This window comes from Polyodon spathula, chromosome 1 (assembly GCF_017654505.1).
Source record: "Polyodon spathula isolate WHYD16114869_AA chromosome 1, ASM1765450v1, whole genome shotgun sequence".
In the NCBI taxonomy this organism is placed as follows: domain Eukaryota; kingdom Metazoa; phylum Chordata; class Actinopteri; order Acipenseriformes; family Polyodontidae; genus Polyodon; species Polyodon spathula.
Genome location: NC_054534.1, coordinates 106,777,746 through 106,800,654, shown reverse-complemented (window position 1 = coordinate 106,800,654; position 22,909 = coordinate 106,777,746). Strand labels below are relative to the sequence as shown.

At 39.5% G+C, this 22,909-nt stretch overlaps 1 long non-coding RNA gene across 1 annotated transcript; it reads right to left on the bottom strand.

The window, feature by feature from the left end:
* Positions 1–303: 303 nt before the first annotated feature.
* LOC121302718 lies at positions 304–15,371 on the bottom strand. The gene is made up of 3 exons (XR_005947722.1): positions 15,343–15,371; positions 9,792–9,920; positions 304–453 (listed from the first exon to the last, which is right to left on the bottom strand). It is a non-coding gene; the product is annotated as an uncharacterized LOC121302718 (long non-coding RNA).
* Positions 15,372–22,909: the final 7,538 nt, after the last annotated feature.

Here is a 22,909-nt window from a genome sequence, read left to right as displayed (position 1 = left end):
AACAGCTCACGTTTGTTTGTTTGGGTCTCTGAAGTTATGGAGGAGTCACAGACCTAGTTTGCCAGGTTAATGCTTCTAATAAATCCTAAAGGATTTCTACATGACTCATCAGCCACATCCGTATGGGAATCCATTCATAACTTAAACACCACAAAAAAAACATCAGTTTAGACAAATGCTTTATTGAGACTTCTTTGTTAGTCTCTTTTTTATTATTAGTACTGGAATAGAGCAATGCTTAAAACATATTTAAGCAATAGCTGACAGCCAGTAGAGTTGAACAGGTAGAGTGGAACAGATAGATTGAACAGATAAACATGAACAGATACATTGTTATTGGTCCTCAGCCAACCAGAGCTCCACCATATAGTTATTTCCCCTCTAAGGTGCTGTGAGCGTTCTTTCACAGACTAGGATGAAGCCTACTAGCACCGCCCTGCAGGTCCAGTGTGCCTAACAACAGAACATTAACAGAACATAAACAACCAATCACAGAACACTTACACACACAAAGAGAATACACCGTCCAGTTGTCAGTCTTGTCTTATCTTGTCTTTACCCAGGGTTTGCATATCACAGGAGAGTAGAAATGAGTAAACTGTATCCCATATATGAGAAGCGGGTAAACACTATATTGCCCAAATTAACGCTGTTTACCTGTGGATACCCTGGACTACACCACTGCTGACAGTACCAATGGCCAAAGCATTGCAGCAGATGTTGATATTTTCATCAACAATAGCTAGATATTTTATTGTTTTTAAAGGAAAAGAAACCGTTATTTATCCCCGCATTTTACTCACAACTTCTAGATTTTGCTCAGCTATTTGTTTTTAAAGTGGTGGCATATTATACTAGTGACTTCACAGTGTCACTTATGTTGCTAGGCAGATTCCAGTTTCTGACAAACTTCTTTTTTTAATATTGTTTTGGTTCAATACTGTTGTTTCTTGGTAAGGCTGTATTTTCTTCACAATTTCCATGAAATGTTCCCATTGCTGTGTGATATGTACCTAGTTCCCTGTGTAAATATTCCCATTTCTGAAAGAATAGTATCAATATACATACTGCAGCGGTTTGCCTTATTGAAGCACTACCTGTTAAACTGCATTTAGGAACATGGCAGCCGGTTTCGTTTGCTTGCGGTAAATTATTAAACACAATGCATAGAGCTGTACAGTTTCTTTAAAATGTCTTCAACGAAAAAACTCCAGCTGCATCAAAGGTCAGAAATAGATTTCAAATTTACCACTTACTGTTTTTTAGGTAAGCATTTAAATATTTAGAAGCATTTGTTGTTTAATAACTCTAAAAAAAAGATACATTTTAAATGTGACAACACTATTTTTTACTACCTTTATACATAGTATCTTTAATCATAAACTATCTTGAAATACCTATTTTTAGACTGTGAAATGCAGTGAAAGAAGCAATTTTTTACCGTAAAAAAACTGTAGCCATATGTATTGGTTGTGGTCTATTATAGGATATTTGGCATATATCTGGCAGCAGAGGCGGGAGAAGCTTGTAGTCTCCCTCTGGCGGTGGAGGTGGGAACAACAGACAGTCTCCCTCTGGCGGTGAAGGCTGGAGCAGAAGGTTGTCTCCTTCTGTTTCTGGAGACTGGTACGGCTCTACCTTGGTTGCTGGAGACTGATGCAGCTCTCCCTCAATTCCTGGATGCTCAGCCTCCCACCTCTTAAGCTCTGGACGCTTGACCTCCCCCACCTCTTGGGCAATGGACTCTCGGGCTGCCCCCTCTTGGGCGATGGATGCTCGGGCTCTCTCCTCTTGGGTGATGGATGCTCGGGCTCTCTCCTCTTGGGTGATGGATGCTCGGGCTCTCCCCTGTTATGTGATGGATGCTCAGGCTCTCTCCTCTTGGATGATGGATGCTCAGGCTCTCTCCTCTTGTTCGATGGATGCTCGGGCTCTTTCCTCTTAGGTGATGGACGCTCGGGCTCTCTCCTCTTGTTTGATGGATGCTCGGGCTCTCTCCTCTTGGGTGATGGATGCTCGGGCTCTCTCCTCTTGGGTGATGGATGCTCGGGCTCTCTCCTCTTGGGTGATGGATGCTCGGGCTCTCCCCTGTTGTGTGATGGATGCTCGGGCTCTCTCCTCTTGGGTGATGGATGCTCAGGCTCTCTCCTCTTGTTCGATGGATGCTCGGGCTCTTTCCTCTTAGGTGATGGACGCTCGGGCTCTCTCCTCTTGGGTGATGGATGGTCGGGCTCTCTCCTCTTGTTCTATGGATGCTTGGGCTCTCTTCTCTTGGGTGATGGATGCTCGGGCTTTCTCCTCTTGTTTGATGGATGCTCGGGCTCTCTCCTCTTGGGTGATGGATGCTCGGGCTCTGCCCTGTTGTGTGATGGATGCTCAGGCTCTCTCCTCTTGGGTGATGGATGCTCGGGCTCTCTCCTCTTGGGTGATGGATGCTCGGGCTCTCTCCTCTTGGGTGATGGATGCTCGGGCTCTCCCCTGTTGTGTGATGGATGCTCGGGCTCTCTCCTCTTGGGTGATGGATGCTCAGGCTCTCTCCTCTTGTTCGATGGATGCTCAGGCTCTTTCTTCTTAGGTGATGGACGCTCGGGCTCTCTCCTCTTGTTTGATGGATGCTTGGGCTCTCTCTTCTTGTTCGATGGATGCTCAGGCTCTCTCCTCTTGGGTGATGGATGCTCAGGCTCTCTACTCTTGGGTGATGGATGGTCGGGCTCTCTCCTCTTGTTCTATGGATGCTCGGGCTCTCTTCTCTTGGGTGATGGATGCTCGGGCTCTCTCCTCTTGTTTGATGGATGCTCGGGCTCTCTCCTCTTGGGTGATGGATGCTCAGGCTCTCCCCTGTTGTGTGATGGATGCTCAGGCTCTCTTCTCTTGGGTGATGGATGCTCGGGCTCTCTCCTCTTGTTCGATGGATGCTCGGGCTCTTTCCTCTTAGGTGATGGACACTCGGGCTCTCTCCTCTTGGGTGATGGATGCTTGGGCTCCCCTCTCTTCCTGTGCTCACTTCCGGGCACTGCTTCTCCTCCCCTTCTTCCTCTTTTGGCAGGAGGCAACTCGTCTTCACCCTGAAAGGGGAATCACACCGTATAGTGCTCAAGCTCTCCACGGGAGAGGCACCAACCTTGGTCCTTCAGGCCTGCAATGAGGACATACAAACCATTGTCCCAGATGGCTTGGGAGGGCGAGGGTCCCGTTTCTGGCTTCTGGGTACGCAGCTGGTTGGCAACTTTAAGGAGGAGCCATTCGTCCGAGGATTCCAGATCTTCCAGATAGTATGCCTGCAGGAAGCAGGGTCTTCATATGGACACTCTTCTCTGCAGTGTCCAAACTCCCAAGGCTCTCTCCTCTTGAGTGATGGATGCTCGGGCTCTCTCCTCTTGTTTGATGGATGCTCGCGCTCTCTCCTCTTGGGTGATGGATGCTCAGGCTCTCTCCTCTTGTTTGTTGGATGCTCGGGCTCTCTCCTCTTGTTCAATGGATGCTCGGGCTCTCTCCTCTTGTTCGATGGATGCTCGCACTCTCTCCTCTTGGGTGATGGATGCTCGGGCTCTCTCCTCTTGTTTGATGGATGCTTGCGCTCTCTGCTCTTGGGTAATGGATGCTCGGGCTCTCTCCTCTTGGGTGATGGATGCTCGGGCTCTCTCCTCTCACCTAGGCACCGTAAGCACTGTGCACACCGAACACCGTGAGCACAGAGGCACCGTAAGCACTGTGCACTCCGAGTACCGTGAGCACCGAGGCACCGAAGTACTAAGGGCTAAGCGTGCATGAAGTACCGAAGCACCTGGGAGCAGCTAATACAGTGGTGCCTACCCTGACCATGTGTAGTCACACACCTGGTCAGCACGCAGCATACACTAGGGAGACACACAGGCTAAAGCCACGGTGGGTGAGTTGAAAAACAACAGGGGGGAGAACACACTTTTTCTGAAGGCCCGACACACCGGGGTGGACGGGGCGAGGCAGCCTGCAAGGTCTACTCTACAGCCGTCAGGTTAGAACACCGCCCCAGTGGAGGAATTATACTGCTGACTGGCTGTTATTTTTTGTTTGTTTGTTTGTTTGTTTGTTTTAAACATGCACTGCAGCTAAAATTCACAGCACCACACAAGCAAATCATGGTTGTGTGACAGGGTCAACACACAAGTGGACACGCAACAACAACAGTACACAATAATATTTATTTATTTATTTGTATTTTGCCCAAATGCACACACAGCAGGCAGTGGAATCACTCAAAGGTGGGTGTACAGCAAAGCCTAGCCCCATCGGAGGAACTGCGTTCTCCCCAAGAGTGTAGGCTTGAAAAGACACACAAACACTCCTTTAAATCAATACTGCACAGGCAGTCACACATATATGGCAGACATTATAAAAGACAGCCTGCAACGCAAGCGAGGCAGGCTGCTAAAGAAAGGAGAAGAAAAGAGATTCCATGAAAGCGGCAAGCCAGCTTTCAGCACAAATGCAGGGGGACTCGGAAAAGCTTACTCGGAGAAGTCTTACCTTACAGTAGATGAGAGGCAAAAGAGAACATGGCTTTCGTGGGTTGACTGTTAAGCCGGACCAAAAACGTCACCCCAGGAAGGGGCCTATCGGCTGCTCTGATATAAAGAGCTCAGTGAATATCAATAAGCAGGCATAGCCCATAGTCTGTTTTGGTGGTCATCTTCAAATTGAAAGGGAACTGGTTGTTAATTGTCTCGTTTAGCCCTCAACCACATTCTGCCCGGGTTTTCCACTAAGCAAGGTCGACAGCCAGTTATCCATAATTCCATGAGCTGCTGACCGTGCATTCTCATGGGTTTGCATTTTTACAGAGATGGGAATTAACTATTAATTATATTTACAAATCCAAATAATAGTACAAAATAATACAGAGGTGGGTGTACCCTGTCACACTGAGCTGTAGAAATTCTTCATTAATTCAATTTAGATGAATGCATTAAATGCCCAGATGCATAAAGATGCCATTGGGGTATATCCTTGTGATTAGATGCTGTTATCACATTCTAGTTTTGTATAATGTATTCCGGATCTGAGTTGCAGGGATAAAGGGAGGCATACTGCTAATTATAGATCACTGGTCTTTAAAAATGCCCCACATATTACTTTAGTCCTGCAAACTTTGCGATGCTAATATTGCAGGGTGCAGTGAACAACAGCTGTACTACCCACAGGAAAAAAGTGTCTTTCACTACTCTGGGAAAAGCTTAAGAATCTTTTATATAAATCTTATCAATCTGATATATATATATATATATATATATATATATATATATATATATATATCTAATATATGTCGTCAATCTCATATCCCTACCCATATGTTTATACCATCATTCTGAAATTGAGTGAATATTCAACAAAATGCAGGAAACTTCACTCTTTAAGTGCTCAAGTTTCTGAAATATGTCTTTTGTTTTCTCTTCTCCAACAGCAGTTTTAGGAAAAACATAAAACATTTGAGACACATTTTAGATTTCAATGAGAAGGAAATGCAATTCTCAAGCATTTCTCTCAAGCAGTTTTTTTTTTTTTTTTTGTGCTAGGGTTATTTTGCAAGGAAACAGGCAAGCCGCGGCTATTTATTCTTGAACCTTACTGTACTGCACTCATTGTCACATGAGTGAACGTGTATGTGGGAATCTGGCCAAGCACCAGGTGCCACCTCGGTGTTGTAAAACAGGTTTTATAAATAGCTTTGCCATTCTGCTCTTTATCCAGGAATCCTCCTGGGAAATGTACTAATCAAAGCCACAGCAAGACGCTATAGGGTGCTTTAACTCACTGCACACTGCAATGATTTGAAAGCTTATTATCTGACAGTAAATTATCAGACCGGCTCAGTCTATGCATAATCACCACAACCAGGGCTGAAGTAGCCATTTTAGTTCATTTGAAATACGTAACCAGATTTAAAAAAAAAAAGAAAAGATTTGTGATTTCTCCTTTTCAACTGTAGCTCACAGGCAGTATTAAAGAAATACCCTCAGAATGTGCATATTATTTCATTAATATCTGTTTATTAACCACATGATATATGTTCCCAACCACCTTTTTTTTTTTTTTTTTTTTTTTTTTTTTCTCTTTCAGCATGCATCTGATATTTTGCATGTTAAATAATGACACCAGAATATTTTAAATTTTGCTTTGATACTTTTTCTTGTTACTAAAAATAAAGAAATCCATTCAAGGCTATCAATTTCCTCTTGTTGAACATTTAGAAATAGCAGGATCAATGCCACTGCCCTGGTCATGATAATTTGCCAAGATTTGTACACATCTGCTATACATTGAGGCACTTAGAACTGTAATTACTATACACTTCTACTGTCTATTGTAATCATTTTTCTAAAGGGCCTTACTTAATCAAACTCAGTTTTGACTAAACGCAGAAGAAAATGGTTCCCATGCGCATAACACAACACACATCAGAAAACCAGTACTTTCCCACTCATTCACAACATTTCTCTGGGAGCAATTAAAACAAAGATCTCACAGTAAGTTTCAACAGGAGGCATGCTGGTTTAGGAACTTCAAAGGCTGACCTTGGGGGCCAAACAGGCTACGACTCAAACGCCACTAGGCCTCGCACAACAAAATAAAACAAAACAAAGCGGCTTTGTTCTTTCATAAAAAAAAAAAAAATAATAATCTGGTTTTACCAAAGAACCTTCTAAAATAGAAAGCTGAATCTAAAAGCTTCCATTCACAGCTCTTAAGATGTCAATGTACAGCACTAAAGAAAAAGCCTTGGAGCTTTTTATTAGAGTAGGAAAATGCATAAAAAGCTCTGTGAGTGCTGAAGACCTTTTATTTGCAACTTCAAATGAAGGCATTGTAGATCACCTAATTGAGAAGGGAATTAAGCCATTTTAAATGTCTTGAACAGCACATTAAGATTAGGGGTTTGGGGGCTTCTGTTTAAGCTTGTCACACGGCCCGCTGTCCCACACACTAAGATCAGTTGGTATGTTTTTCTCTTTGAGTGTGCACCAACAACCCTTATTTGGAGCATTTGGACACTATGGGAGTCAAGGGGACACTCTCCAGGTTGAACTATACATGAATAAATATAATATAGCATATATCCCCTTCAGTCACAATTTTTAATGTCATTTTTAGAAATTTTAAAACAGTTTGTGTGAACTCTATGGAGTTTGAGAAGTTAACCTGCCAAAACCTGCATTATACAATTACGGAAACATATAGCTGCCATGTAGAGCAAAACAAACAAACAAACAAACAAACAAACAGGATTTCCGTTTTCACCAGATAATCATTACATTATGACATAATAATTATTTCCGTATTCACAAGATAATTATGCTAATTATTTCCTTTTTTTCACGACGTAATTATTACGTTAAAACGTAATAATTATCTAGTGAAAACGGAAACAAACTAACTCACCAGGCTTCAGAACATCGCGTAGACTAATGCAAACATAACTTGCTGTAATCCTAACTTGTTGCATCCTAGTTCATAATATATTTTAGTAATAGTATTTCTTTTCTTTTACACTTAATGTAAACTATGCTGTGTTTAAATATGAAGCTTGCATTGTAACCCTGTATTGCCCTGTAACACCTGTGAGTCACCTTGGATAAAGGTGTCTGCCAAATAAATAAATAAATAACGCAATATCTCTCTAGCATAAAACTAATCAGTAGAGACGAATGGCTGATGTAATAAATAAACTCTGATTCAATTTTGGATTAGACCTGAATCATAAAGAAATGTTGGAATGTTTAGCGCATTTAGATGGAATCGTTATGCAATAGAGCACTTAGGTGAAAGCACCGATCTGATGTAGTAGACGCTCTGGACACTTGCATGGGTACAGATTAATGCACTTGCGGATTCGTTGTCAGCCAGAATAACGTTAGACAGTTGCTTAATATTAGTGTTCAGTTTAGTCATAGAAATCAATTGAGACACAGAACATACCACAACTCAGGCCCTTATTTTCTATGGCATCTTGATTACTACGATAAACTGAAACCCAATGGAATCTGCATTAACGGTGCAAATGATGGATATTCTATACAGCATTTGGTTACAAGCATACACAACTAACTGATCTGGCAGAAGTAGCAAGTTGTTATGGAGGCTGTGAAATAAAGAATGGGGTGTCCCAGGTGAGTATGTTGGGGTTTGAGATTGACAAAATACTGGCATTGGTTTTGTTTACATTTTTGCGAGATAATTATTATGCTATAACCTAATAATTATCATGAAAAACAATACGTTGTAATGCATTGATCTCGTGAAAATGGAAATATTATTACGTCATAACGTTGTATGTGCCTAGTGGCCAGGAAATTATTGTGCAGTGCGGCTTATGTAAGCATAAGAGCAATGCAAGTTACTCAATACACATACAAATAATGATCCGCAACCACGATAATGGGGGTCGCAATGAGCGCTGTCTGTGCATCGGGCTATTGAGCGGCCGCACTTACAGCCCGGAGGTGAGGAGAGTTAGGAGTACAGACAGCAGTAGGCGCTGTATGAGATTTGCGGAGCAGGAAAATCAAACCAAACAAAAAAACATGTCAGAGGAAGGACAGCAAAGTGCTCTTGGTGCATGAGAAAGAAAAGAAAAGTTTTCTGAGGATGAACTGAGAGTCCTTACGGCTGAGGTCACTCAGAATGAAACTGAGTTATTTGAAAAAGCCTCATCCAACATCAATTATGCTATCAAAGAGGCCATATGGTCCTCTATAGTGAAGAAAGTCAATGCTGTCTGTGTTACCAGGAGGACAGTCAACCAGGTATGCAGCAGGAACAGGAGGAGGGCCACCATCCACATCACAGCTGATACCACTGGAGAGGCAAACGGAGAGGACAATCCATCCCAAACAAAGTGACCCTGGATTTGAATATGCAGGTTTCCCTGCCTCTCCTCAACAAGATCCAAGTGTTGCTGCATCAGACAGTGTACCACAGCAGCCACCCTGAGGCCAATGACAGGTCTCAGAAAGTATGTGTGGTTTTATACAGCTCTTAATTACTTGTTTCTTCAATGCTTTGCAGAGGAGGTGCAAATTTTTTGGAGGGTCAGCAATTGCCCAAGTGCAAGGCAAAATCCTTACATCTCATTATAATATTTGTGCCCACTTAGTATTCAGATCCCCACCCAATTCCATGCTCTTTTCTTCATTTGAATACATTTCAATATCATTTAAATTGATTAATGATAGCAAAATGCTAATTCGATAGCAGGTGCAGCATATCAGGTGAAAATCATTCTTTACACACACCACATTTTTAGTGACTTCTAAAGTCCCACTTTACACCAATTAAACACAGTTTTTGGCAGGAATATGGGTGTTTTGCAGCCGCAGATCACCTTGCATCGCCCCCCCCCCCCATACTCATCACATAATGTAATTGTGAACGTACCTGCAAGTTAAATTGAAATAGAACAAAAGTTCACTAGCCTTGAAGTTAACAAAAAAATGTGCCCTTTCTGTGATATAGCAAATAATCCTGCCAGTGCCACATAAGATTTATTAAAAGGTTGAGAAATTGGTTTTGCGATAATATTAGCTGCTATTTTTAAAAAACTCACAGCACAATCTAATCCATCAGACCCAGTGATTTACAGACATTTAATTTCATAAGTTCTCTTTCAACTTCTGAGGGTAATATCCTTTTAACGTAACACAGTGGCAGGATATCGGTCAAACACATTTTTTGGCACAGTGGTGCACATAGAAGCAAAAGCATGACCATTTTGAGGAATGGTACATTCATAAGTTTTCACCTGATTAGATACTTACTTAGCATATATAGATGGATTAAACTGCCAGTCCATTTCTTCTTAAACATGCAGTTGTAGATACTGAATGGAGGCGGCTGTGCAGAGTACCCGGACATGGTTAACATCAGTGTAATCATGAGGCTGAAACCTGAACAACAACAACAATATCAACATTTTTGTGTGACTTGCTTAAATAATTAAAAAAGTAGTAGACAAAGGTAACTTTAACCTATACTTTAAGTGCAGCACAGTAACCATGACCAAAGAATGCAGCTGTAAAGTTAGTTGGGGATGCATTGTTACTGGTCACATTTGTTGTTAATAACATAGACAATTAAAAACTGTTTAGGTCACTTTTTTTTCCACAACTCTATTATATGCTGTATCCTGTAAACTGATTCTAACATGCATTGAGGACAGGGTGACAGTGTATTTAAGACACGGAGATACCTTTGATCCTTACCCCACAAAGGGTATGGCCTTGGCTCTTTACAAACCAGCATTTTGTTTTATAAGTCTGATTATAGTTGCTGATATGTAAGCTTTGTCAGAATTGTGATCCTCTTCCAATCAAATTTGACAGTAGGAAACCCAAAATCTATCCCTTGGCTAATTTTATACCCCCCCCCCGGGGTAAGATTGGAGTATCCAATTTCCAATTCAAATGTAATGAGGGTGGGATGAGTTTCAAGGAAGCCGCAGGGCTAGAAAGCTAAAAACAGCATTTCTACTTGAACAATTTACAACAAGGCTACAAGCATAGAATCACTAAATAATACATCACAGTTTTCAGGATACAAATTAAATTAATCAAACTAGGAGGAGTTATATACATTCAAAGATGTAAATAGGATCTCTCTGAGTTGTTGTTTGCATTTTATATACTGTAAATGTATACAGTATTTCTTTTTCTTATTTGTGCACATTGCTCAATTCATTTTTGGTTATTTCTAGGATGGCATTTATAAGCGTGTACTGCATAATAAAGTTACTAATCTATATATTAAATACAAATAATTTGAACTTAATAGATGTGCTACTGACAAGCCCAGTGTTAGACTTGGCGATGGACGGCATTTTTCCTTCCCAAACTGAGAAACTAAACACTATCCGACAGACTCGATGAAAAACAGCACACAACAGACACTGCTTCGCTCATCGATCCTGCGTTCCCAGCAAGATCTCTCAATTTGCTCGAAATAATTATGAAAGCTTATAATACAAAGCGACACTTGTTTTATATAATATCAGTGTTTACAAAGACACCCCACATCTGTTTTTACTAGGCTATAATATGAAGCCTTCAGTTCTTTCATTGCATTCAATTTGTCATGTTTATTTTTTATTTCTGACCTGCTCTATTGAATGTCTTTTTTCTTTCTTTTTTAAAATTGTATGCAGTCTGTCTGCTTGTTTCTTATGTTTGTCTTCTGTGATGTCTATATGCTTTTGATATTTTGTATTGTAAAAGAGCTTTGGGATACTATATTGTATGTAAAATGGCACAAGTGTTAGGCTAATATTGTATTTTTTATGCTTTTGTTTTTGTCTGTGACCTGAGGTTTCATGGCCTTTTTTTACGGCTTAGAATGCAGTATTAGTATTTATTCGATTGGACTTATGCTATTAGTGTGTAGGCTATATTTTGGTCATTTTGATGACTTGTCTTATTTGAAATAACTGAAACAGTTCCTTTGCTATATTGTATTGTGACTGTGCTGTGTGAAAGGATAACAGTGTGAGAGAAACATTAGTTTTTTTCCAAATGGTTTCAGGTGAGTACATCCGGCATTAACATTTTTGAAAAGCCAGTATTGGACTGAATATAGCCTTGCAGCAAAATAATATTTCTCAAGAACAGGCAAGGACAGGCTTCCTAGTTTAGAGAGTGAAAGTCTCCTTTCTCTTTATTCTGGGCTGGGAACCTTCCACAGAAAATCTACCCACCAGTGAGATTGGCAGCACTTTCCAGTTTAGAATTTTCTACAATTCATTATAATTATTACACTGATTATCCGTAACCCAAAACCATTCCAATATTCACATAATAAACTGATTTACATGCAAGTAAACATTTCCCCATTCAACTAACAGAATTATTTTGAATGGACCCAAAATAATATCTATAGATGAATTTCCTCATCTTTTAGGTGTAAAATTGACTCCACTGGCACTGATGGGTCCCCAAACCCCTTACGCATAGGAGTCCTCTCACTGTTTTCTGTAGGTCTGACCCTGGGCAAGCTGCATGGTTAGGTATAACATGTTCTAGGTGTCCAAAGGTACTGCTCAACTGAATGTCCTTCGCACGTGGAATAATTGAAATAGATGTGTGTGCTACACTTGATTATTCTAAATAAGGGTAGGAATTTATACTAAAAAAAAGACATTTGAGTTCTTGGGAGTTACAAATGTTGAGTACTTTTTTATGTTTTATTATTAGACACTTTTATGCAATGTGACTTGCAGAGACTAGAGGTGAACTATGCATCACAACTGCTGCTGCAGAGTTACTTACAATAAGACCTCGGTCTTACGTCTCATCTGAAGGACGGGGAAGACTTGTTAGTTGTTGTTTTTCCTTTTGTTATTAGGCTGGCATGAAATTGCTCCAAATATCTATTAGTGTATCTAATCTTTCTCATTGAACGGGGTCAAAATCTATAATGACAGTGCACAATTAACAAAGTAAATCAAAGCCAGTGTTATTGACATTCTGACTCCCCCTGTTAACAAATATGTATCAAAGTACTCAATTAGATTGTATTTCGAGTAATTGAGTATTTGGATACTTGAATTCTTGCTACTTATAGGCAGCTTGGCAGAGCAGTCGCCTACATTTCTATTACCATAAATACAGTCCATCCATCTCTCTGCTGTAAAGCCAGAGCCATAAAACACAAACACTCCATTAATCACAACAATTAACCTTTCCACTGCCAGAAAGAAAGAGGAAGGAACACCAATCAATAGCACCTCCTATAACAGACTCATCTTCATTAGAAGATCCTTCACACTTCACCACTTGCCTGTGGAGTCCACATAACCAGAGATATACTGTAAGTACATGAATAAAATCTCATTTTAACACTGAAGACATTGAAAATGGCTCTCTTCTGAAATTTTGTAATTTAATCTATTTAGTTTTGTTTAGTGTTTTTTTTTTAATCTTTTTATCTTTAGTTTCAGAAATGTTATCAAATCCAAATGAGTCTATAAAAAATGATATTGAAATAAAGATGATTTATGAAATATTTAGGTTGCTGTGTTTTAGCTGAAAGTGTCTTCCCTAACTATTAAACACACAATAGGGCTGAATTAAGAAATACTGTAAGAAACACAATTTAATGACAAATGTTTTGACTAGAAGGTATTTTCAATGTCTTCAAATTTAAAGACACTGAAAAAATACTGTGTGTATTTCTTATCTGATGGTGTCCCTATCCAATCATGTTCAGTTGTATACTAACACATGATTCCTAGATTGTAATTACCAATTAATAATACTGTGCTGAAATTAGTGTACGCGTTCTTCAACCAAGCAGCCCAAGCACAGCACAACTGGCACAAAATTGTGCTCTTGTCTACACCTAGCCATGTTTTCTAAACTTACCAAGGTTGCCTTTAATATTGCAGCGATGTCAAGAAGGAGACAAAACAGAGCTTCTCGAAGTACAACACTTGGCTTTATTTTGCACAAAAAACACAGACCAAAATAACAAGTTTAAACAATTTCCAGGTCACAGTCCCTTTTCTCCAGGCTAACCCCGATGTCCAGCTCCCAGTCCCTTTTATAGGGGAGCAGGAGGGAGGCAGTGCCCGCTTCAGCCAATGCAGAGCGAACACTTCTCCAGCCGGGAAAGTCCCTGCCCGGCAGCTGTGGGGAATCTCCCCAGCCCAGGGATCCGGGAAAGCCCCTGCCCAGCAGCTTTGGGGAAACTCCCCAGCCCAGGGATCAGGGAAAGTCCCTGCCCAGAAGCTGTGGGGAAACTCTCAAGCCCAGGGATTCGGTAAAGTCCCTGCCTGGCAGCTGTGGCACCCGCCGTTAAAATATGTTGACTTTGCCACACAGCACTGCAGAATTAGAACAAGTTTTTTTCTCAGATGAAACTTGTAAAAACAGACATAAGAAATCAATTGTCTATAGACTTTCTGAATGGAATTCTGGCTATGCAAATGATGCATAATTTACACACCCTAATCTTGTATCTTGTAAAGTGCTTTGTGATGGTGGTCAACTATATAAAGATTATTATTATAGTTATTTTAGATATTTTATTTACATTAGAAAATGTATGTATCCAATGCATAGGTACCACCTAGCTCAGGATGCCTAAGTCAAATACAAATAACCCTGCAGGGATGGAAGAGTCTCTGAAAGGAAAGAGGCAGAGTGACATATTTAGATTTTGCAATGCAGCTATCTTGAAGAAACATGCAGCACAAACTGTCTGAATGCACTATGGACATCCATTGTGCAGACTGTGGGTAGAATATCATTTTCTTTGCTATAAGATCTACTTGTAGTACTGTATAGGAAAAAAAAAAAAAAACGCTATGTGTATTTACAAGGTAATACACATGTGGTGTAAAGCAGCTTGTGTAAATTATTTGGCCATGATCTCAAGTCCCTACAGTCTTGGATAAAGACAGCCAACCCTTTTTTGCTTTGATCTGTTATGCAGCACACTGCCTGCAACTCTTTGAATGCAAAAGAAACACAGCACAATTAAAAATATATAAAATATACAAATGGCCTGTAAAATCATTAGGGAAATATTTATAGCCCTCGGTGGAAGGAATTACACAGAACATTTCTGTGATGATCTGTCCAGAGATATTATCCTTGGTGTCCTGGGACCTGGGGTTTAGGGTTCATTTTAGATCTAAGTGACAGATAATCATTCAGCTCCAAAGCCTGGAAAAGAGCATAGTTTGTTTCATCTTTTTTGTATTGTCTTGTTTCCAAGAATCATTTTCAATTTCAATGTACAGAATAAAAACTCAAATAATAATAAAAGCAAAGAGAGAGATAGAAAGTGAATGGCACTGTATGACTCGTTGTTAGATAAGATATTGATTCCCTAAAGAAGAAAAAAAATTTTTGGTTATAAACTGTTGAATCCATAGATTAGAAACAAAAAGACCAGAATCTAAGCAGAAGTACCAGTATAGTAGAAAATAGCAGTGACAAAAGCAGAAAGAGAAAAACACCCAACCTTTGTAGTTTAGCTACCAACTGAAAAGGGTACACTAAAGTTCTTAAAGGTTAAATCTGGGATGTGGCAGCATGCCCATATATAAAAATGACTGCTCACACAGCATTCCAAAGAAAATAGGATAAGACCTTTGAAAGACTTTGTCAAGCTGACTGCCCGCAAAGCAGAACTGGATAAACAACGCTACAGAAACAAAATTTGTAAAGCAAATGTAAAGAAAAACTAATACAAGTAAGTGCCTGTGGCAAAGTGCCCGCCCCTGTGTGTATTATATGTTGTGTGCTCGGTGAGTGGAGAACGAGATTGGAGATGGAGGTAATTGTGATAATTGTAAGAAAAATAGAAGCTCACCGTGTTTGTCTGTGTAGTCCGTTTTGTTTGTCTATTTATTTTGGCGAAAGTGCTGCCTCCTATGTTTTTGTTTGTTGCAACCTTTTTATTTCCTGACTGTCTGTTCACTCATTAAATGCTGAGCGAGACCATTCGCTCAGCTCTACCAAACTCCACCTCTCTTGTTGTTTATTTCCTGGCTCTGGTCTGATGCCACCCACTCTGGCCATCTTTGTGACAGTGCCAAGTCCAGTTTGTTAAACCCAAACCTTTATTTCTTTCAAAACAGTTAGACATGGATTTAAAAAAGATCTGGATATGTGCAAAAATGACAGAATATACAGTTATGTAGATAAGGGTTATTGACTCAGCCAGGCCTGCAAATCACTGGCATATAATTCAGTCTCCCAGTGGGCATGTCCCATATAGCTAAAAGTTAAAATCATCATTCCCTGGCAGTGCTGTTCCCCTAATTCTGAGGGGTCCAGACAAATTAAACCTGATAACAAATCAAAAGATTGCTAATGAGTTTGTTCTGAGCTGCTGAGATTAATTCAAGTTCTGAGCCCTAACATCTGTCCGTGGGATGAGAAAGTTATCCTTTGGCAAAAGCCACCCTCCTAATTATCTTACTGCTGAAACTGGTTCCTTTTAGGCACAGTTGCCATGAATCAAAGCCTTGCTGGCAATAGGATGTCATTTGTTTTAAAAACTGCCTTTTTAAAAAAAAAAAAAATTGTGGAAAAACATTTAAATATGTACTACATGTATATTTGTATTATTACACATGTCTCTGGACTCTTTAGGTACCTGACCAGTATACTCTCTAAACCGTAGTGAGGTAAACCCAGCCAGCTTTCTTCAGGCTGCAAAGGCCAATGCTCAGTGCAATTGCAGTGGTAATATTTAATCTCTTCTTAATCCCCAGTATTTGGATGCCAGCATGACATGACTACTAGAGCTATTCAAATCCTTATTGTGATTGAGGGGGATTACTGTTGCTGGATTTAACCATGGACATGGGAAACACTGAATTTACTGTAAGCCTATTTGTTCCCGTATTATAATATATTGTTACAGCAGTGTGAGGAGAATTAAACTACAGTACTGCATGTCTGAAGGAATTTCATCTGCTTTTTATTGTCCTTGAAAAAACATGGTCTATCCCAGAACACCCAAGACTTTTTTTTTTCTTTATGGCTTGTGAGTGTATTTAGGAGAAAGGGGAATGTGGTAAAGTGGTAAGTGATCGGCAGGTGAAGAACAGGTGTAGTAATCCAATTGAAACAAACAGACAAAAAAGTACAGGTGAAATGGTTTGTTTATTAATTTGTAATCCAGATGGTCTGATGACCAGGCAGAAAAGAATAATGACCTGGCAATGTGAGCAATGTGTATTGCACAGTAGTTATAAAGGGTTGTAGTCCCACAAATAATAACAAGCTATAAAACACCCACAATGTACAAACACGGTCACCAGTCCAATAGTGCATGTTGTACTGCTTGTGGTGCAAATACACTTAATACACAGTGCAGTGTTGTCCGGTTTTGTGCTTGGCCTTGGCGACAGCTCCAGATCGTGTTAGCCTTCTAACAGTGACAACAAGCAAAGAGTTAGACACGACAAAACAAACAAAACACTCACGATACAATATGATACGGGTCCTTCCTGGTTTCGTAACACAACCATCAAGAAAGGACAAACAGACAAAACAAACAAGCACTGTGCTGGTCCTCCAGCATGATGTAGCGGTTGCTTTTCTCCTTCCCGTTCTTGCTCCCTGAACACCCAACCCCGAGTGAATGAAACATGCATCTATATATACTGCTGTGCCGGGATTCAATTACTAATTCATTATTCACTTGAATCCCAGCACGTGAACTAATTTGTGCAATCCCTGTGCTCACATACTATTACATACTGTAAATGCACGTAAAGTGTTTGTGCAAACCCTGTGCTAAATACAACTATATATTTTAAATCACTCATGATACACAAACCCATTTATATCCCATGCAGCAATGTCTATACACCAACATTAACAATACACCCGCAACACAGAACACATAACTATGCACAGGGGCGGTGTGAACAGAATGGTTTTGCAGGGGTGACGTCAGACCAGAAACAGAGTGAAAACGACTGAAAATAGAGGGCACATTGGCCAAAGTAAATAGACAAACAGACAAACAAACAAACAAAGTGGACGAACCCAACAAGTATCCTCTCGCACGAGTAGCATTTGTTTATATTTAAATTACTCTCCTCTCTCTCACCCGTTCTCCACTTCCTGATCACACAACCCTGAGTGATACATTTTAAACAGACGTGCTTGTAACCCATGTTTATATCTTGTGTATTTTATACATAAACACCAACATTATTACACTACATACAACATAAAATACTTAATAAACATAAAGGGGTAGGACACTCCATCACAGGTGGGCACTTGGCGAAAGGGAAAAATAACCATATTTAATAGCCTAGTGGGTGTTAGTACAAAGCATGTGCTTCTGGTTGAAAGGGAATTTTAAATGAGAACTCAAAGTGATAAGTATGAAGCTGCACCTCCATCATACCAGTGTTATTCACCATGCTTGTCTCAAATTTGTGGTTTAGAAGTAACCACACTTCAGAAACCTGTGTTTGATTTTTGAAAGTATTTTTTATTGATTCATGTTTCTTCTAATTTCTCCTGTAGGATCATTTTAAGGTAGTTCCAATGGTGTAGGTCCCATGATTACAAGATTCTATTGCAGCAACCAGGAAAACAGAGACATAATTTAAGACAATCAAGTATGTAATAGTAAGACAGTGCATTTCCTGTCTGAAGCACATGAAATATTATAAGTGATATTGTTATTTGCATACATATAACATCATTGGACTGAAGAAGAAATTATAATTGAATTGCCAGGACATTAATTTATAAATGTAGTTCCCACAGCTCCCTTAATGTAACAAAAATACAATCTTTCAAGTGCCAGGTATTTTCTAAACTTTATTACAATATATTATACTTGCACAATATACAAACTATTTGGCAAAGCTCTTATCTGTATGTTATTTTAAAGATTTAAACTAATCTAGTGTGTGAATTGGCCAGATGTCTCCCACAAGCTTCCTGTTTTTCCACTGTCACAACTGGTGAAAATGAGCAACTCCAGAAACTGAATTAATGTCGGTAATGTCAAAAGGTTTTGTTGCACACGTATGGTGGGAGTGTGTTAATGTTCTGGCTGTCTGCATTCTCCAGGTCCATTATTGTCTCTGATGTTAAAACTCCTGTAAGAATATCTTCTGTGGTATACACACAGCTTAACCCATTCACACCCATTGCTTATGTGACAGGGCAGAGAGTCTTAAACACAATGAAAAAAAGCGAGGCTCATCTGCATTCATGGCTCTAGAGCTTTTAACCTGCCTGTTAAGCTCTTCTCCACTTTAACCATTGGCTGCAGCCAATCTATAAGATCTGAGTCATGGCACTAATGCTGTGTTTTGGTTTCCCTCTGCTACTTTGGACCTGTGAGTCCTTCTGTCCCGCATCACACAAGAACTGACACTGATGAATTCTCAGGTTCTCGAATAGCTGGTTTATGAAAGGCCGTGCTCTGCAAAAACAAACAGGTTGCAGCCCTTCCCCATTGTGCAGTAACTGGGAAGACAGGACACGAACAGGAAATGTTATATGCACTGAGTTAGTTGTTGCTCCCAATGTTGACCACTAAGCATCAGCAAAGATGACCCTAAGTAATAATTTATTATTTGGTAAAACTCAATTATGATCAATAATATCTCGTTACGCTTATGTTGAGAGATGTCAAAGTATTGCCAGACTTACTGCTAAATTATACTCACATTAGGTGCTAATCAAAAAAAAAAAATGCAGTTTTAAAATAAATCAATTAGCTTTTAGACCTTAAAGGAAAAATATTATAACATGTAGCAGTCAATGAGTTAATAGGTTTTTGTGCCTTTTGTAGTCCCTTTTTTGTAATTTTGCTAAAAAACTTAAATGAAGCAATAAGCCAGACATGGGTTGTGCTGGATATTGCTACTTCCTGGTGTGTTTCTTGCCTGCAACCAACCAAAAAGTGACAAAATCAAGCACGACCCATACCCTCAAGAGCCTTATTGCTTTTATAAAACAGATTTGGGTGGTTAAGGCATCGCGTGCAAAAATGTAAATATTCTCGAAAAAATATAAAAATGTTCACAGTTAAAATGAATGAAGAGTCAGTTTCACAAAATGGCAACTGATACCAACTAAAAGGTGGAAAATAAAACTGAGCATCTGAGTATCGAATCCAGTCGAAGTTACAGAAAATGACAGGTATGTGTGTACTACAAATAAAATACCAGAACAGCACCTTGTTTAAAATAGCAGACTGCTTCATAGTGCAAATTAATGCAAACTGGAGGATATGACAAGACACCTTGATGTCTTCAGTACCTTCCATGACAGCAGGTATTTTGACAGGTGTTTTCTTTGATTTTGGTGGCGCAGTGATACGTGGTTAGCACAGGTGCAGTGATTTCCCTTTGTTCCTAAGTAGTTCCTAATCGTGACATTGTGCTGGATATTGTAACGGCTTGGAACACTGAAGGACCAATCAGCATGCAGCATTCTAACATTGTTTTATAATAAACTGTAGATGTTAAGTTTCAAAGCAAATACTTAAGAGCAACTCTTTTCAAATGGCAGAATACAGGGGTTCAGAACTATACATTTCTGTACCACATGGCAAGATAGAGAGAGGATTCTGGATTTGTCTTGTGCCTGTGGAGGGCAATCATTATGATTGCATGTATCATTTCCTTCTTAAACACCAGAGAATGGCTTGCTAGTCCAAGCTGGGATTATCTGTACTGAAAGCGAATATCATCCAAATGAGGTTTTGGATCCTGGCAGAAGACAGCAAAAAAACCTTCATAAGATTTATTTTTTTTTACCATCACAGCATCCTGGACATTTCTTTGCTAGGAGACTTTCCTAGTGATTCGGTTAATTACTGCCTTCCAGCTACTCTCACTTAAGATTCCTGCACCACAGCGGCATACTCATTTATTTCTCTTTTGTTAATGAAATCCCTGGGGATCAAGGCAGTGACATGAAGAGGAACCTAATTTCAGGAGCGATTAATTACAGAATGCAGGTTTTGTTACATTTTTATCGTGGACTCATTAATCTTAAGAATTTTCCACTCCATGGTGCTAGTACCACAGAGGTAATTACAGTAAATCATGGAGACAACTGTCGGGAATGACAGTGGGGAAATAAAGGGAAAGTTGCCATAGATACAAAGTGATCTTGTTCCTGTCTTTCTCCTTCATCTATACTAAACCTGTCCATATCTGCTATTACAGGACTGTTCAGTAGATTAATGAAAGATGAAAATATTGTTATACAGAAAACAGATATGTAATTATTTTTTTGATTTTAATATTTTTTCTTTATATGATTTTGACCCAAGTCAATTACTTCAATAAAAAAGATAAAATATGGGCTATGTAAGCAATAACACAAGACAAGACGTGAAGAACCATAAAAACCGGAGTATAAGTCACAGCCCCCCCCCCCCCCCCCCCCCTTTTTGAGACAAGACTTTCAGAAAAACACCAAAAATTAGGCCTATGTTTTTCTTCAACATTCTCAACATTAATAATAAAGGACAATTCACAACTCATGTTTTGAAATAAGGATTCTGTAGTGTTTTATTTCATTAATCATTCACAATTATGTAACACAACATTCCATTTTTTTTTTTTTTATTCAAAAAAACCCAATGTTTAATTTTTTTTTCTACCCCCCAAAAAACAATGTCATTCTCTGTTTGGTGTGATGTCTTCCCAATAGTCTTTGACCCAGGTACAGACGGTACTTAGTTCTGGTCGCCTAGGGTTTCCATTTGTGGTAAAGTGAGCTCACCCTGGGATACAGCAAGAACACGTCTGACACACCAAATGAAGTATTATAATGGTTCTTTTATTTGGTCATACTTTTAGAAAAAAACACAAACGGATCGCAGGTCCTTCATCATGGCATCACATAGGAAATCTGCTGAAATAGGGGAGTTCTTTTTTTTTTTTAAAAGCCCCCTGACACTACTGAGTCACAAATGTAGACAAATAAGCTTCAGTGTGAATACAAAGCAGTGTTTATAAGGGCTGTAACAATGGTGTTTGAATGAAAAAGTCATTTAGCCTTACTAAACAAATGCAAACTTTTTAAAAAACTTGTTTTTAATATATAAAACCCTCTTTAAACATTTAGCAGTTTACATAATATTAAGCATACATTTTGACATTAGAAAAGTGTGTTTTGTATCATTTATTGTATATTTAAATGACAGTTCCCTGTAATAGTTTTATATCCTTTTAACAACTTGTATGAAATAAACATCAATTAATTATGTTCTAAACAAAACACACGTCTTATTTTCGCAACAACATTATCAGAGCAATCATATAAACAGAGAAAAAACCCCACTCACCTTGGGCTAGCCAGACCACCCATTTCTGCCTTTGATAACTGCCAAAGAGATACAAACTGAACTCCAAGGTGAAGGTACGTCAGTTTCTGATCGCACCATCCGTCGCTTTTTGAGCGAAAGTGAGCTCCATGGAAGAAGACCCAGGAGGACTCCACTTTTGAAAGAAAAACATAAGAAAGGCAGACTGGAATTTGCTAAAATGCATATTGACAAGCCACAATCCTCCTGGGAGAATGTCCTTTGGACAGATGAGTCAAAACTGGAGCTTTTTGGCAAGTCACATCAGCTCTATGTTCACAGATGAAAAAATGAAGCTTTCAAAGAAAAGAACACCATACCTACAGTGAAACATGGAGGAGGCTCGGTTATGTTTTGGGGCTGCTTTGCTGCGCCTGGCACAGGGTGCCTTGAATCTGTGCAGGGCACAATGAAATCTCAAGACTATCAAGGCATTCTGGAGCGAAACGTACTGCCCAGTGTCAGAAAGCTCTGTCTCAGTCGCAGGTCATGGGTCCTCCAACAGGATAATGACCCAAAACACACAGCTAAAAGCACCCAAGAATGGATAAGAACAAAACATTTGACTATTCTGAAGTGGCCTTCTATGAGTCCTGATCTGAATCCTATTGAACATCTATGGAAAGAGTTGAAACGTGCAGTCTGGAGAAGGCACCCATCAAACCTGAGACAGCTGGAGCATTTTGCTCAGGAAGAGTGGGCCAAACTACCTGTTAACAGGTGCAGAAGTCTCAATGAGAGCTACAGAAAACATTTGATTGCAGTGATTGCCTCTAAAGGTTGTGCAACAAAATATTAGGTTAGCAGTCCCATCATTTTTGTCTATGCCATTTTCATTTTTTTTATTACTTACAATATTATGTTGAATAAAAAATCAAAGCAAAGTCTAATTTCTATTAAATATTGAAAAAACAATGGTGGATGCCAATTACTTTTGTCATTTTCAAGTTATTTCAGAGAAAATTGTGCATTATTCGTTTTTTGTGGAGGGGTACCAACAAATTTGAGCACGTCTGTATATATAATGCCTATAGAAAGTCTACACCACCTTTTCAAATTTGTCACCTTT